Source organism: Musca autumnalis, unplaced genomic scaffold, assembly GCF_047663935.1.
Source record: "Musca autumnalis isolate F117 unplaced genomic scaffold, ASM4766393v1 scaffold_2, whole genome shotgun sequence".
Classification (NCBI taxonomy): Eukaryota; Metazoa; Arthropoda; class Insecta; order Diptera; family Muscidae; genus Musca; species Musca autumnalis.
Window position 1 is genome coordinate 49,934,417 of NW_027411755.1, and position 15,778 is coordinate 49,950,194.

A 15,778-nucleotide genomic window follows, 5' to 3' on the forward strand; every position below is an offset into this window, starting at 1 on the left:
AATGATCAGAATATCCCCTAGTAGTAAGACAGCAAACTAATATACTGATACATTGATGGGAAAACCTAGCGTCAAATAGCAACACTACTGTTTATTGCGCCGATCAAAATTGAAGCAAACGACGGCCAACCACTGTCTATACTTATAAAAGAGTAGTGAGGTGAGTGACTGACTGATTCAACAACGTCTAGGCGAAACAGCTGAAGCTAGAAACTTTTTGAGCCGGGGTTTCTGAAAATTTATATGTGTATATTAATAACAACTTTTATATCTTAAAAATATTTGAAGTTCAATAAATTGTAATTATTTAAACGTCAGAAGATCCCCTAGTAGTAAGACATGAAACTAATATACTGATACAGTAATGGGAACCCCTAGCGTCAAATAGCTACACTTGTGACAACGTGTTTTCACTTTGAAGCTGGGGTAGTTCAGTGGGGCCAGGGTCGTCGCAAGAATTTATTTGTTGGGAACTTTAGAGAGAGAGAAAACACCAGTTTAAGTTTTTTTTTTACAAACGTTATTATATTTAATTCTAAAAACACTTTACACTACATTTCATTAAACACTTTGTCGAAGTCTTGTTATTCAGTTTCTCTTAGGCACAGTTCCAGAGGCTTCGCCAGCGCAGTTGATCAATCGTACTTTTTAATAACAGGAGAGCTGAACATCCGACTATCCCTTAATTCTTGGTGGGTACGGGAGTGATTCTTGTTTTTCGACGGCAGCACGTGGTAGTAACTGTTTGGCGAATCACTATCTCTGTTAACAGTCATATGCTGGTAGCTTAATAATCATTCGTTAGGGCGTTGACGTCAATATCACAATTTGTCGAAAGATGTTAAGAGATTGGTACGTCGATTGCTCTCAGTACCCCAATTAACTCACACACAACACCAAGGAGTTAAGAGATTGGTACGTCGATTACTCTCAGTACCCCAATTAACTCACTACAATAACTACACAACATAGTTAAAAGATTGGTACTTATCATACCCCATTTAACTCACCAGCGGCCAACAGGCAACTGTCCCCAGTGACGACAAGGCATCCCCTTTTATAGAACGGCAGCACGTGGTAGTAACTGTTTGGCGAATCACTATCTCTGTTAACGGTCATATGCTGGTAGTTTAACAATCATTCGTTAGGGCGAAGACGTCAATATCACAATTTGTCGAAGGATGTTAAGAGATTGGTACGTCGATTGCTCTCAGTACCCCAATTAACTCACACACAACACCAAGGAGTTAAGAGATTGGTACGTCGATTCCTCTCAGTACCCCAAATAACTCACACACAACACCTAAAAGATAAGAGATTGATACGTCGAGTGCTCTCAGTACCCCAATTAACTCACTACAATAACTACACTACATAGTTAAAAGATTGGTACTTATCATACCCCAGTTAACTCACTACTACCCCACAGAATTAAAAGATTGGTACTAATCACACCCCATTTAACTCACCAGCGGCCAACAGGCAACTGTCCCCAGTGACGACAAGGCATCCCCTTTTATAGAATGGCAGTGGTGGTTGCGCCAACCAACTGCGACCAACTTCAGGTTAAAACATTGTTTGTGTTCTTCCATTTTACGCTAGAGGGGTTCGTTGCTGTGGTAGTCATACCATTTGGCACTAGAGTATGACGTTCGGCCGTTAATTTAAAATTGAACTCAAAAATCATTTAAATTAATTTTTTTTATAACATCAATTTCATAAATTCTGTAACCAAAAACGAGAGATCCGAGATCACGACTTTTGGGGCGTTAAACACTAATGTTTATTACGCCGATGTACATTGAAGCAAACGACGGCCAACCACTGTCTATATATATAAGAGAGCAGTGAGGTGAGTGACTGGCTGATTCATCAACGTCTAGGCGAAACTGCTGAAACTAAAAACTTGAAATTTTGACGTTGAGTTCTTGTCAGGTATAAAATAAGGTGTTTTACAGAGATAATTGGGACCCATCGATCCAGCATCCAGCATGTGTAACCGGCTGGAGTTCTAATAGAAGTTCACTGAAGTCGAATCAAATCTGTGGTGGCACCAGCCAAATATAATCATGTATATATAGTAAGGATTCAGACTAGTACATACATTGTCATCACGGTAATATATTTATTTATTTTATAAACAATTTTACATTAATTCAAGCCGTCCACAAGCAGAATTCAACCTTTCCGATCTCAATGATGTCACCAATCTTGGGAAGAGGCACGACATACACGAGAGGAAAAGCTCTGCATCTAAAGGCGGTCCCAACTAGAACGCAATTTTTAAATTTGCCGCCATTCGAAGTGTCATTGTTTTATATTTGAATAATTGCTAGTAGAAGGCACGAGGTTCGTAAAAAGGGAGCGCTACACGAATGAACAACGCATTCTCATTGTGAAATTGTTTTACCAAAATGGTGAAAGTTTTGCGGCTAAATTGCGATCAATTTGGGGTTACAGTAATACTCCAAAAGAGTCAACTGTAAAGAGATTAATGAATCAATTTGCCGAAACTGGGTCTGTTAGTGATGTAAAAACAACAACAACGCGCCTTCGACCAGTTCAATCAATCGAAAATATCGCAGCTGCATGTGATGATGTCGCTCAACCTCCTTCCACATAAATGCGACACCGAGCTTAGCAAATTGGTGTCTCCAAATCCACTATGCAGCGAATTTTTGACAAGAGATTTGCATCTTCATGCATACAAAGTTCAATTGACTCAGGAACTGAGCGAGCTGACCATGACATCGAAGGGAGTTCGTTAATTGGGTATTGGAGAGACAACATGAAAATTCTGATTTTGCCGATAAAATCATCTTCAGTGACGACGCCCATTTCCATCTTGATGGCTTCGTCAATAGGCAGAATTGTCACATTTGGGGTGAGGAAAATCCTCGAGTGATTCACGAGTAGCAAATGCATCCTCAAGGTGTCACTGTGTGGTGTGGTTTGTGGGCTGGAAGAGTCTTTGGACCTATTTTTATGAAAATGAGGCAGGTCAAGCGCAAACGGTCAATGGTGTTCGGTATCGTAAAATGATAGCCAGTTTTTTCTTGCCTAGAATTGAAGAAAAACTTCTCTACAAGTGGTGTCTTAAGGCACGCCGTTCGGACTCGGCGATAAACAGTTGGTCCCATATCATTGAGCTAATATGAATCGGGGTGCACTCATTGATATGAGAGAAGTCTCCCTTGTCCCGTATGGGATGTTGTGGAACAATGTTTTTGTTGTTTGTTTAGAATTGAAGAAATGAATGTGGAGGCCATGTGGTTTCAACAAGACGGCGCCACATGTCATACAGCCAGAGGAGGAATTCAATTGCTGCATCAGTCATCCCGGGTCGTGTTATTTTGCGTTTTGGAGACCAGAATTGGACTGCTAGATCGTGCGATTTAACACCTTTAGATTTTTTTCTTTGGGATTTTTTGAAGTCGATGGTTTACGCGAATAAGCCGACGATGACTCAAGCCTTAAAAGAGCAAATTAGACGCTGCATTAATGAAATACCGCAGCATTTATGCAAAACTGATATTGAAAAGTCAGAAAAGTCGCGGCGGCCATCTGCACGATATCTTGTTCCATACATAACCTCATTCTGTCTACTTTACGATATAATAAAGTTTCACAATTGTTTTAAATATCTGTGTTGTATTTAATTCAAATTGCGTTCTAGTTGGGACACCCTTTATTCCGCAACAGCTGCCAGAATCGAGACCTGTGTCCTATCTTTGAGCCGATCAGTTCTAATGTTCTTGGAGGATCATTTATGGAATATTTTCTGCGAACGCCTGGACTAGTGCTGGACTTCTAGGCACCACCGGCAACGCAGTGGAGATGTGGTACCTGTTAATTGATGGTATTCAACACGAAGACGAGATAATCCTCTATACTCTTGAGAGAACCAGGACAAGCCGATACAGGAGCCAGCAGCAGGAGGCCTTACAGCAACAGATTCTCCCGTCCACTTCTATAACTTCAACTAAGACGGGGAGAATGTGTTGCTGTAAGCCCTCCTGCAGCTGTCTCCTGTTACGCATGCGTCCACTTCTGCAACTTCAACTAATGCGGGGAGAAAGTGTTGCTGTAAGCCCTTCAGTAGTTGTCTTCTGTTACGCATGCGTCCACTTCTCCAACTTCAACTAATGCGGGGAGAAAGTGTTGCTGTAGTTGTCTTCTGTTACGCATGAGTCCACTTCTCCAACTTCAACTAAGGCGGGGAGAATGTGTTGCTGTAAGCCCTTCAGCAGCTGTCTCCTGTATCGGTTCTCTCATGATAATTATAGAGAATCGGCATCTCTTCGTGTTGAATACCATTAATAAGCAGGCACATCTCCTCTGTTCGATGATCAGACTGAAATTCGTGTTGCCTGTGGGCTTGATGGGCTTAATTTTATCTTTAGAAAAGCCATTGACAAAAACGTACCGAGGCAAACAGCGAGAAGTTGGAGATCTTCCACCCAACATCCTAAAATTCGTTGAAAATCTCAGATCCTAATCCTCAAAGCAGACATCAGAAACCTCCTCAGTGCAATAGTCAGGCAACTGATTAATATACAAGATAAGGATCGATCGTTTCAAAACTTACCTCGAAAGCATCGAGATTAACTCCTAAATCGACGGGAAGGTGAAGAGATCTGCTGGTCTATACTTCCTTCATGCAGCTCATAAAAGAAATCATAAACAACGATGGAGTCTTAATCTCGAAAAATGCAAAGAAGACAGACATGTTGACAGATCATGTAAGTACAGGTTATCAGCGTGCCTTGGTCCGCTAGAGCCAATAGATGGTTGTGTCTGAGTCAAGTGGGATTGTAAAACATGACTTTAAGAAAAGCCATCAGCGTGCATCATGCCGCTATATTCCATAATAGGTTGTATCTGAGGCACGTGGAGTTGTAAAACGCGACTTTAAGAAAAGCCATCAACGTGCATCGTGCCGCTATAGTCCAAAGCTGCTTGAGTCTGAATCAAGTGTGGTGTAAAACTTGCCCTTGACTGTAAGACAAGTCACCAGCGGAACTCGGCTATAGTATATAGCTGGTTGTATGAAGCTACCATCAACATTCATCGTGCCGTTACTGCATTACCGTCCACGTGTCGACAACTTGCGATGAAACTGGCCTCCGCTGAAAATACCCCACTTTCATAGAGAAAGCACTCAGTGTCGATGTATCTGTCGATGCAGTATCTACTGGGACGTTATCGCCGTGAGCATCCATGCCACAATCTAGTGGACAGGCACCCCGCACCGTGCCTGGGAGAGATCTTCATAATCAAGAGAGAGAGAGTTGTCCAAAGGTGCAAAAACGACCCTATCAGGCAGGCTTAGAAATCCTCCACACTGATGAAGTGATAATGGCAGTTCAAATGTATAGTGTGAATGACGTACTTGGACCCAGCCATGTTTTAGGTCCTTAGAGTGATTTATTTTCAAATTTCAGAATCTAAATTGGACCTACAAATATTTCCCACAACTTAAACTAACTTTCCTTCAATGTTTACAAATTAAAATACAATATCATAAAATTCCTTTCACGAAAGGAATCCTTTTTCCTTTTAAAAGTTTTCCGTTTTCTTAAATTGTTATTATTGTCCTTTTTATTGTATGCCTAAGGGTATGCAGCATTCTTTGTTTTACTCTACTCTACATACTTTTGAAGTACATACTGCTGAAGTATGCTGCTGCATAGTAGTGGGCAACAGTTGTTCTTTTGCAAGTCTTTAGGCTTTCTTCTTTAGTTCTTTGTTTATTTTCATTAAAGTGCACCCCTCTTTGGCTTTGGCTCTCCTGTTGTGATTTGTTATTTATTTTCTTAAAGTTTCCTCTAAAGATGTTGTTATTGTTTTACTGAAAAGGGTAAAATAAGGATATTCTGAGGTATTAAGCAGTGTTTGTTTTTCCAGTAAATTGAAATATGTTTATTTTCAAAGGAAGCTTCAGCTTCGTAGAAAGTTAAAACTAAATATGTTTCGATATGCCTAAAAGTAGGCACAACGATTAGTTTTTGTGAAGTTACATCTCCCAATGGTATGTTTTATTTTCTAAAGAGTTTTTAAACAATTAATCCTTTATGATTTGGAGTAGTGTTGGTCATACTCACACTATTGCACATAATTTTCTATGCCCACAGACAGCTGAGCCCTTTAGAACCACAATCCGACGTACTGCTCAGCTGATGGCGGATCCAGGAAATTATGAGGGATATTTTGGGAGTGGGTGGGTATCTCAGCTCAAAGTCAGAAAAGATTAATTGTTGACAATATAAAAAAGTAAACTTTTGGGAGAAATGCTCCAAAAATATTTTAAAAAATGTTACGCTTGTCGAGATGCTCAAAAAATATTTTTAAAAAATAAACGCTTGTCGTGATGCTCAAAAAAATATTTAAAAAAAAACTCTTGTCGAGGTTCTCAAAAAATATTTAGAAAAAATTCACGCTTGTTGCGATGCTCAAATAAGGAAAAATCAAAAATACAAAAAAATCATTCATGCTCAAAAATATTTAAAATAATTCAAGCTTGTGGAGAGGCTCAAAAAATATTTTTAGAAAAAATTCACACTTATCGAGATTCTCAAAAATATTAAAAAAATCACGCTTGTCGAGATGCTAAAAAAATATTAAAAAAAAAATCACGCTTGCCGAGATACTCAAAAAATACTTAAAAAATTCACGCTTGCCGAGATACTCAAAAAATACTTAAAAAATGCACGCTTGTCGAGATGCTCAAAAATATTTTTAAAAAATTCAGGCATCACCGAGATGGTCACAAAATATTTTTAAAAATTCCAAAAATTTCATAATCTTCAAAAATTTTTTTAATAATCGTTTGCCGAGATTCTTAAAAACATTAAAAAAATCCAGAATCGTCGAGATCCTAAAAAATATTAAAAACAAAATGCAGAGTAGTCGAGATCCTAAAAACTATTTAAAAAAATCCAAGCGTATCGAAATGGTCGAAAAATATTAAAAAAAAAAATCCGCGGGTGTCGAAATGGTCGAAAAATAGTTTTAAAAAAATCCACGCGGGTCAAAATGGTCGAAAAATAATTTTAAAAAATCCACGCTTGTGCAGATTCTTAAAGAACTATTTCTAAATCCACTCTTGTCTCGAGATCCTCAAAAAATACTTTTAAAAAGTCCACGCTTGGATATTCTTAAAGAACTATTTTTAAATCCACACTTGTCTCGAGATCCTCAAAAACTATTTTTAAAAAATCCACGCTTGTAGAGATTCTTAAAGAACTATTTTAAAATCCACACTTGTCTCGAGATACTCAAAAACTATTTTTAAAAAATCCACGCCTGTGAAGATTCTCAAAGAATTATTTTTAAATCCACACTTGTCTCGATATCCTCAAAAAATATTTTTAAAAAATCCACGCTTGTGAAGATTCTTAAAGAACTATTTTTAAATTCACACTTGTCTCGAGATCCTCAAAAAATATTTTTAAAAAATCCACGCTTGTGGAGATTCTTAAAGAACTATTTTAAATCCACACTTGTCTCGAGATCCTCAAAAACTATTTTTAAAAAATCCACGCTTGTGGAGATTCTTAAAAAGAACTATTTTAAAATCCACACTTGTCTCGAGATACTCAAAAACTATTTTTAAAAAATCCACGCCTGTGAAGATTTTCAAAGAATTATTTTTAAATCCACACTTGTCTCGAGATCCTCAAAAAATATTTTTAAAAAATCCACGCTTGTCTCGAGATCATCAAAAATATTTTAAAAAAATTCACACTTATTGGGATGCTCAAAAAATATTAAAAAAATCCACGCCTGTCGAGATCCTCAGAAAATATTTTTAAAAAAATCCATGACTGTTAAGGTGCTCAAAAAATATTTTTAAAAAAATCACGCTTGTCGAGATGCTCAAAAAATATTAAAAATCACGCTTGTCGAGATGCTCAAAAAATATTTTTAAAAAAATCCACGGTTGTCGAGTTCCTCAAAAAATATTTTTAAAAAATCTACGCTTGTCGAGATGCACAAAAAATATTTTTAAAAAAAAAACACGCTTGTCGAGATGCCAAAAAAATATTTAAAAAAATTAAGCCTGTCGAGATGCTCAAAAAATATTTAAAAAATACACGCTTGTCGAGATGCTCAAAAAATATTTTTAAAAAAATTCCGATTGTTGAGATCTTCAAACAATATTTTTTAAAAAAATCCACGCTTGTCGAGATGCTCAAAAAATATTTTTAAAAAAATCCACGCTTGTCGAGATGCTCAAAAAATATTTTTAAAAAAATCCACGCTCGTCGAGATGCTCAAAAAATATTTTTAAAAAAATCCACGCTTGTCGAGATGCTCAAAAAATATTTTTAAAAAAATCCACGCTTGTCGAGATGCTCAAAAAATATTTTTAAAAAAATCCACGCTCGTCGAGATGCTCAAAAAATATTTTTAAAAAAATCCACGCTTGTCGAGATGCTCAAAAAATATTTTTAAAAAAATCCACGCTTGTCGAGATGCTCAAAAAATATTTTTAAAAAAATCCACGCTTGTCGAGATGCTCAAAAAATATTTTTAAAAAAATCCACGCTTGTCGAGATGCTCAAAAAATATTTTTAAAAAAAATCCACGCTTGTCGAGATGCTCAAAAAATATTTTTAAAAAAATCCACGCTTGTCGAGATGCTCAAGAAATATTTTTAAAAAAATCCACGCTTGTCGAGATGCTCAAAAAATATTTTTTAAAAAATCCACGCTTGTCGAGATGCTCAAAAAATATTTAAAAAAAAAAATCCACGCTTGTCGAGATGCTCAAAAAATATTTTTAAAAAAATCCACGCTTGTCGAGAATGTCAAAAAATATTTTTAAAAAAATCCACGCTTGTCGAGATGCTCAAAAAATATTTTTAAAAAATCCACGCTTGTCGAGATACTCAAAAAATATTTTTAAAAAAATCCACGCTTGTCGAGATACTCAAAAAATATTTTTAAAAAAATCCACGCTTGTCGAGATACTCAAAAAATATTTTTAAAAAAATCCACGCTTGTCGAGATACTCAAAAAATATTTGTAAAAAAATCCACGCTTGTCGAGATGCTCAAAAAATATTCTTAAAAAAATCCACGCTTTTCGAGATGCTCAAAAAATATTTTTAAAAAAATCCACGCTTGTCGAGATGCTCAAAATTTTTTTTAAAAAAATCCACGCTTGTCGAGATGCTCAAAAAATATTTTTAAAAAAATCCACGCTTGTCGAGATGCTCAAAAAATATTTTTAAAAAAATCCACGCTTGTCGAGATGCTCAAAAAATATTTTTAAAAAAATCCACGCTTGTCGAGATGCTCAAAAAATATTTTTAAAAAAATCCACGCTTGTCGAGATGCTCAAAAAATATTTTTAAAAAAATCCACGCTTGTCGAGATGCTCAAAAAATATTTTTAAAAAAAATCCATGCTTGTCGAGATGCTCAAAAAATATTTTTAAAAAAATCCACGCTTGTCGAGATGCTCAAAAAATATTTTTAAAAAAATCCGCGCTTGTCGAGATGCTCAAAAAATATTTTTAAAAATCCACGCTTGTCGAGATGCTTAAAAAATATTTTTAAAAAAAATCCACGCTTGTCGATATGCTCAAAAAATATTTTTAAAAAAATCCACGCTTGTCGAGATGCTCAAAAAATATTTTTAAAAAAATCCACGATTGTCGAGATGCTCAAAAAATATTTTTAAAAAAATCCACGCTTGTCGAGATGCTCAAAAAATATTTTTAAAAAAACTCCACGCTAGCCGTGATGCTGAAAAAAATATTTTTAAAAAATCCACGCTTGTCGAGATACTCAAAAAATATTTTTAGCAAAATCCACACTTTTCGAGATCCTCAACAAACATTTTTAAAAAATCCACGCTAGTCGAGATCCTCAAAAAATATTTTTAAAAACTCCACGCCAGTCGAGATGCTCAAAACATATTTTAAAAAAACTCCACGCTAGTTGAGATCCTCAAAAAATATTTTTAAAAAATCCACGCTAGTCGAGATGCACAAAAATATTTTTAAAAATATCCACGCTAGTCGACATCTTCAAAAAAATATTTTTTAAAAAATCAACGTTTGCCGAGATTGAGTCAGTTTTTCCCATTTTAGTAATTATCCCACAATTATCATATCTCCCCCGTATGTCGGCAACCATTCTTGTTGTGGTTATCCTCTTAATATTCATAACATTTGTCATTGCCTGGCTATTTAGTTTGTTCAAATATTCTGAGGATGTTTATAGTTATCCTTTCACTGAAGAGAGTGCGATTCAAATTTGAAAAATATACAGTCCTACAACCTCATCTACCGCTGTCCTTGTGGTGGTTATTGCATCATGTTGTCACTGATGTTGTGTCGGCGGGACTATTGTCCTCATATAATTTTTCCCATGTACTTCCTGTTTCCGGCCATTCCGTCCTTCATTCACTACAATCACCATCAGTCGCTTTATTGTTATACGGTGGTGGTAATATTGGTGCCAAAACAACACCCCTGGTACTGGATGTCCTTGATAACTCAGTCTGTTCTGTCGGCCCGTAAAATATGCTTGTCTGTATGCCTGGGTATTTAAAGTTGCCATTAGGTTTTGTTGATTTAGCTCCCTTGGCTTTGGGGAGGTGACGGTATGGTTATCTGAAATTGTTTAGTATTGGCAGTTGAATGCTGGGAATTTACACAAATGTGTTCGATTGTATGCGGTTTGAATGACTTGTTTATTGGTATTGTCCTTGGCTGCAATTGCGGAGTTTAGATGGTGGGAAAGAGGAGAGGGAGTTGTTGCTTTTGATACCCACTGCAGGCGGTTTGTCGAACGGAACCTGTATTCCTGTTGTTGTTGTGGTATCCTTAGCATTTTTAAAATGGCCACTTGTTTTTCCTGCATATTTCCTTTTACATCATCACTGTCTATTTGCGGTCTCTCTATTGCATTGAATTGAATATTTGCCAGTTTTGTAATTTTATACTTGAAAGACATCATACTCCTCGGAATGCTCCTGCCTAGCTGGAGCATTTGATATGCACTCATTCAATATTCATTGTCTCCTAATAGGATTGTGTTTTGTTGTATTTATATTTTCGTTTTGCTTTCCATTCCATTGCAGAATAATGGTGTAAAAATATATTCTAAAAGTATGCTTTGTTATTTATTTCTTTTATAAAACAGGGCATATGCTAGACAATTTGATGGTTTGCTGCAGACCTATTTTGTTTTCTAAATGGATATGGGGGGTTAGCTTCTTTGAAATGCATGTAAACACCTCAAGGTATGCAAATGGTTTTTGGTTATTCTCCTAGAAGTAGGCTTTGGTTTGGTAATAATTTATGTTATAGGCTTTTGTTTGCAAAACCTGATTTAAAAATCAAAGATGTGTTATTCATAACAAATTGAGTTTTGAGAGATTTTGTTGAAAAGTGATGGTCGTGAATTATGTAAATTATAGCCTAAAAGTATACTCTGGATGGTGGATTTTTTTAATATTCTTGAGCATAGTGGCAAGTGTGTTTTTTAAATATTTTTGAGAATATCAACAGGCGTGTTTTTTTTTTAAATTGTTTTTTGAGAATCGCGAAAAGCCTGGATTTTTTAAAAATTGTTTTTTGAGGATCTTGACGAGCGTTGATTTTTTTTTTTAAATTGTTCTTTGAGGATATTGAGAAGCATGGATTTTTTAAAATATGTTTTTTGGGGATTTTGACAAGCGTGGATGTTTTTATGTGTTGATGTTTTTGAGGATCTTTGCAAAGGTGGATTTTTTTTTTAAATTGTTTTTGAGCATCTTTGCTAACGTGGAGTTTTTTAAAAACTCTTTATTAAGGATCTCGACAGGAGTGATTTTTTTAAATATTTTTGAGGATCTCAAAAAATATTTTTTGAGGATCTCTACAAGCGTTGAGTTTTTTAAAATTATTTTTTTGAGGATCTCTACAAGCGTGGATTTTTTAAAATAATTTTTGAGGATCTCTACAAGCGTGGATTGCTTACAAAATATTTTTTGAGGATCTCCACAAGCATGGATTGCTTACAAAATATTTTTTGAGGATCTCAACAATTGTGATTTTTTTAAAAATATTTTTTGAGCGTCTCAACAGGCGTAGATTTTTTAAAAATATTTTTTGTGTGTCTCAACAGGCGTAGATTTTTTAAAAATATTTTTTGAGGATCTCAGCAAGATTGGATTTTTTTTAAAAATAGTTTTTGAGGATCTCAACAAGCGTGCATTTTTTTAAAAATAGTTTTTGAGGATCTCAACAAGCGTAGATTTTTTTAAAAATATTTTGTGAGAATCTCAACAAGCGTGGATTTTTTAAAAAATATTTTGTGAGAATCTCAACAAGCGTGGATTTTTTTAAAAATATTTGTGAGAATCTCAACAAGCGTGGATTTTTTTTAAAATATTTTGTGAGAATCTCAACAAGCGTGGATTTTTTTTAAAAATATTTTGTGAGAATCTCAACAAGCGTAGATTTTTTTAAAAATATTTTGTGAGAATCTCAACAAGCGTGGATTTTTTTTTAAAAATATTTTGTGAGAATCTCAACAAGCGTGGATTTTTTTAAAAATATTTTGTGAGAATATCAACAAGCTTGGTTTTTTTTTTAAATATTTTGTGAGAATCTCAACAAACGTGGATTTTTTTAAAAATATTTTGTGAGAATATCAACAAGCGTGAATTTTTTTAAAAATATTTTTTGAGAATCTCAACAAGCGTGAATTTTTTTAAAAATATTTTTTGAGAATCTCAACAAGCGTGGATTTTTTTAAAAATATTTTTTGAGAATCTCAACAAGCGTGGATTTTTTTAAAAATATTTTTTGAGAATCTCAACAAGCGTGGATTTTTTTTAAAAATATTTTTGAGGATCTCAGCAAGCGTGGATTTTTTTAAAAATATTTTTTGAGAATCTCAACAAGCGTGGATTTTTTTAAAAATATTTTTTGAGAATCTCAACAAGCGTGGATTTTTTTTAAAAATATTTTTGAGGATCTCAACAAGCGTGGATTTTTTAAAAATATTTTTTGAGAATCTCAACAAGCGTGGATTTTTTTAAAAATATTTTTTGAGAATCTCAACAAGCGTGAATTTTTTTAAAAATATTTTTTGAGAATCTCAACAAGCGTGGATTTTTTTAAAAATATTTTTTGAGAATCTCAACAAGCGTGGATTTTTTAAAAATATTTTTTGAGAATCTCAACAAGCGTGGATTTTTTAAAAATTGTTTTTTGAATATCACGACAAGCGTGGATTTTTTAAAAATTGTTTTTTGAATATCACGACAAGCGTGGATTTTTTAAAAATTGTTTTTTGAAGATCTCGACAAGCGTGGATTTTTTAAAAATTGTTTTTTGAAGATCTCGACAAGCGTGGATTTTTTAAAAATTGTTTTTTGAAGATCTCGACAAGCGTGGATTTTTTAAAAATATTTTTTGAAGATCTCGACAAGCGTGGATTTTTTAAAAATATTTTTTGAAGATCTCGACAAGCGTGGATCTTTTAAAAATATTTTTTAAGATCTCGACAAGCGTGGATTTTTTAAAAATATTTTTTGAAGATCTCGACAAGCGTGGATTTTATTAAAAATATTTTTTGAAGATCTCGACAAGCGTGGATTTTTTAAAAATATTTTTTGAAGATCTCGACAAGCGTGGATTTTTTAAAAATATTTTTTTAAGATCTCGACAAGCGTGGATTTTTTAAAAATATTTTTTGAAGATCTCGACAAGCGTGGATTTTTTAAAAATATTTTTTTAAGATCTCGACAAGAGTGGATTTTTTAAAAATATTTTTTTAAGATCTCGACAAACGTGGATTTTTTAAAAATATTTTTTGAAGATCTCGACAAGCGTGGATTTTTTAAAAATATTTTTTTAAGATCTCGACAAGCGTGGATTTTTTAAAAATATTTTTTTAAGATCTCGACAAGCGTGGATTTTTTAAAAATATTTTTTTCAGCATCTAGACACACGTTGATTTTTTAAAAAATAATTTTTTGAGGATCTCGACAAGCGTCAATTTTGTTTAAATATTTTTTGAGGATCTCGACAAGCGTCAATTTTGTTTAAATATTTTTTGAGGATCTTTACCAGCGTGAATTGGTTTAAGGTTAACCACTCTAACCGCGAAGTAATTCATAGTGAAATTCTACTGCTAAATTATCTCTCCAAAGTACAGCAGACTCTACGATAAGTCTCTCTACAGTCAAGAAGGTTTTTAACGTCTACTTTTTGCATCCAACATTCTTTCTCATCGATGCTATCTCTTCTGTGGGAAACGGTATTAATAAATCAACAGCAAACTTTCCTTCACCTGTGTGTGTCCATTATACAAACATAAAAGCCTAAAGGTATGCTCTTCTCCATCACGAATAAATTTTATCACGTTTCAGCAGTTAATTTTCATTCCGATTTGCCCTAAAAATGTCATTTCCTATAAACCTTGTTATTTATTTAACTAAACTTTATGGACAATGCGTGTTTACGTGAAGGTCACAACAAAGAGTTGAAAGGATGGGGGCAAACATTTTCACATTTATGGTGTTCGTAAGCGTGCTTCTGACATACTATAACGTAAGTCCTTTTTCCGTTACAATATTTTCGTTTTCAATTAATTTAACATTATCATAAATTATTCTAATTCAAATCGCGTGCCTCTTACTAATCAAAATGCCAACACCTTTTATGGCTGCAAGAATAAAACAACTTTGGTAGCATATGTTAAGGAGGACACCACGAAGAAAAATGCTAACAAGAAAATCAAATTAAGTTGAAGTCAAGGCGGCCAGAAAAATGCCTTTACATTGTAACTCTTTCTTTCGTTTTTTTATTTGTTCGCAGACATTATTTATTTATAATTTATTACTATGAAAACAAACATAGACATTTACATTTTATGTTGCATACATTTAGGTGCTTATTCATTTCATTTTCTATAGCATACATTTAGGTGCCTATTCACTCCCATTTGGTTTTGTTATTCATGGCTAAAGGAGAACCACACACACACATTTATATGTAAATTAATACCTTCGAAACCAAGCACACCAAACACATGGTCTTTGGAGGACAATCTTGAACATAATGTGAAAACCATTCACCCCATTTTGTGTTCTCGTAAAACGAAAGTTGATGTTGTTCAACAATTTATTATTCCCTGAGAACAATATGCTGTTCACATCCACTTTTCAACACTTCCTTTCATTCAAATACAATTCAAATTCATTTCAATACTTCACTGCCTTTTATTGTTTACAACGCTAGCAAGTGAGTGTGCGAGCTTGGCGGTTTGATGTAAGAAACAGATGTGTTGTTAAAGAAAAAAAAAATACATTGCATATTGTTAGGATGTTAAGTAAGACATTTTCAAGGATATGTTTTTCCTCCTTCTCCCTATGAAGTTGACGACCATGACGCGTGCTGTTGTTGTGGGAATTTTTGATTGAAACCAAGTTTTCTGTGGAAATTAATTAAAAAGATATTTAAACTTTTATCCACACAGGTACCCACACACAAGGTGGTAAACAAAACTTGTTGAGGTAATTGTTCTAAACAAGAGGATCTTGGTGAAAGTTGTGATGCTCAACATTATTCTTTAGACAATGAAAGAGATTAAGGAAATGTTTTAAATTAAAAAAGAAGAAAAAAAACCAGCTATAAGGAAGGTAATCAAATTGAGGAGACAACAAAAAACTTAAATTTAAAATACCTTAGGACCGGAACTGGCGAATCTGGGGCCAATGGTGAATTTTCATGAAATTGCTCTAAAGGCCACATTTATTGTCCAATCGAAG

General features: G+C 34.4%; 1 protein-coding gene across 3 annotated transcripts in view; it reads left to right on the forward strand.

The window, feature by feature from the left end:
• LOC141393987 (uncharacterized) overlaps positions 1 to 15,778 on the forward strand; it is a 402,117-nt gene that overhangs the window by 200,921 nt on the left and 185,418 nt on the right. The gene's annotated exons all lie outside the window — the stretch shown is intronic.